Source organism: Pseudoliparis swirei, chromosome 16, assembly GCF_029220125.1.
Source record: "Pseudoliparis swirei isolate HS2019 ecotype Mariana Trench chromosome 16, NWPU_hadal_v1, whole genome shotgun sequence".
Taxonomy (NCBI): Eukaryota; Metazoa; Chordata; class Actinopteri; order Perciformes; family Liparidae; genus Pseudoliparis; species Pseudoliparis swirei.
In genome coordinates, this window is record NC_079403.1 from 25,757,413 (window position 1) to 25,759,912 (window position 2,500).

Genomic DNA, 2,500 nt, shown 5'->3' on the forward strand with positions numbered 1-2,500 from the left:
CGTCCCTCCGAGCTCGTCCCTCCGGGCCCGTCCCTCCGGGCTCGTCCCTCCGGGCTCGTCCCTCCGGGCCCCTCCGGCCCTCCCTCGCTCGTCCTCGAGCTCGTCCCTCCGGCCTCGCTCGTCCCTCCGGCTCGTCCCTCCGGGCTCGTCCCTCCGAGCTCGTCCCTCCGAGCTCGTCCCTCCGGGCCCGTCCCTCCGGGCTCGTCCCTCCGAGCTCGTCCCTCCGGGCTCGTCCCTCCGGGCTCGTCCCTCCGGGCTCGTCCCTCCGGGCTCGTCCCTCCGGGCTCGTCCTCCGGCTCGCCCTCGAGCTCGTCCTCCGGCCCGTCCGCCTGCGTCCTCGGGCCCGTCCCTCGAGCTCGTCCTCCGGCTCGCCCTCGCTCTCCCTCCGGCTCGTCCCTCCGGCTCGCCCTCGCTCGTCCCTCGGGCTCGTCCCTCCGGGCTCGTCCCTCCGAGCTCGTCCCTCCGGGCCCGTCCCTCCGGGCTCGTCCCTCCGGGCTCGTCCCTCCGAGCTCGTCCCTCCGGGCCCGTCCCTCCGGGCTCGTCCCTCCGGGCTCGTCCCTCCGGGCTCGTCCTCGGCCTCGTCCCTCCGAGCTCGTCCCTCCGGGCCGTCCCTCCGGCTCGTCCCTCCGGGCTCGTCCCTCCGAGCTCGTCCCTCCGGGCCCGTCCCTCCGAGCTCGTCCCTCCGGGCCCGTCCCTCCGAGCTCGTCCCTCCGGGCCCGTCCCTCCGGGCTCGTCCCTCCGGGCTCGTCCCTCCGGGCTCGTCCCTCCGAGCTCGTCCCTCCGGGCCCGTCCCTCCGGGCTCGTCCCTCCGAGCTCGTCCCTCCTGTCTTCCAGCCGTTCCCTCTGGTTTCATTAGGATGCAGACGGCCAGGTGACCCGGAGTCTCCTGGTGGAACGACGTGTTTCTGCTGCACAGCTTCAGTTGCACAAAGTAAACAAAGTAGGAGGAGAGCTGAAGCTGCAGTGAGGCACGTCTCACCAGACGTCTCCGGTTCCCCACGTGGCTCTTGTTGCATTGTGTGGTTCTGCCCAGCGGCGGGGTCACAACATGGAGGGCAGCCCCTCCCCCTCCTCCCCACAGTGATATCGGCATCGCTCTCATTCCACTCCTTATTTCTTATTTACTTGCTCATGACAGTTTCCTGCCTGCTGTCTGGCCGGTGGCTGGAGGCGTCTTCCAGAGCCGCTCAATGATTCAGAGGAGACTGAAGCTCTAGCCTTAAAACAAGTTGATCCCACCGTGTTTCTGGATTTAAACTTTCACAAAGTTCCTCTCTATTAAACAACGTGTTCTTCAGATGTCATCGTCTCTGCCAGGAATGCTGTCAGTGAGTCTGTCCACTGTTTCTGGATTAAATATGAAACAGAAACACATGAAACAGAAACACATGAAATCAGAGCCATCAGGCAGAGATTATATCTTAATGTTTGTACACGTATCCATCAAACATTTAGTTTTGACAAAAGCGATTACACTTATTTGAAATAGCCTGGCTCCAGGGTTACAGACCACAGGTGGAGCGGCACCCTGCTGTGACATCCACACGCCTCCACCAGGCCTCCATCAGGCCTCCATCAGGCCTCCACCAGGCCTCCATCAGGCCTCCACCAGGCCTCCATCAGGCCTCCATCAGGCCTCCATCAGGCCTCCACCAGGCCTCCATCAGGCCTCCATCAGGCCTCCACCAGGCCTCCATCAGGCCTCCATCAGGCCTCCATCAGGCCTCCATCAGGCCTCCACCAGGCCTCCATCAGGCCTCCACCAGGCCTCCACCAGGCCTCCATCAGGCCTCCATCAGGCCTCCACCAGGCCTCCATCAGGCCTCCACCAGGCCTCCACCAGGCCTCCACCAGGCCTCCATCAGGCCTCCATCAGGCCTCCATCAGGCCTCCACCAGGCCTCCACCAGGCCTCCATCAGGCCTCCACCAGGCCTCCATCAGGCCTCCACCAGGCCTCCATCAGGCCTCCACCAGGCCTCCACCAGGCCTCCATCAGGCCTCCATCAGGCCTCCACCAGGCCTCCATCAGGCCTCCACCAGGCCTCCATCAGGCCTCCACCAGGCCTCCACCAGGCCTCCATCAGGCCTCCATCAGGCCTCCACCAGGCCTCCACCAGGCCTCCATCAGGCCTCCATCAGGCCTCCACCAGGCCTCCACCAGGCCTCCACCAGGCCTATCAGGGGATAGGAAGTTATTCATGTTCAGGGGAAAGTGTGTTATTCATGTTCTGTTATAGCGACTTGATTATTTATAGATCGGTTCTTCCAAATGCTCCCCAGAGTTTGTGTGAACATTTTTAATTCACGTTAATGAGCGTTTCATCCCTCCAGCCCTCCACTTATTGCTTTTCAAGTCTAGTTTTGAGCTTCTTGACAGAATGTGGAGAGAGAGACGTGTTAGCGTTTCATATGGAGACGCTCTCAGACACCTGAAGGTGATGAGATGGAGACGCTCTGAGCCACCAGGACTCTCCTGTGGTTATCTGTGATGCCGATTCA

General features: G+C 62.6%; 1 protein-coding gene across 1 annotated transcript in view; it reads left to right on the plus strand.

The window, feature by feature from the left end:
- The window catches only part of tgfbr1b (transforming growth factor, beta receptor 1 b), a 59,944-nt gene that overhangs the window by 27,526 nt on the left and 29,918 nt on the right, over positions 1–2,500 (plus strand). The gene's annotated exons all lie outside the window — the stretch shown is intronic.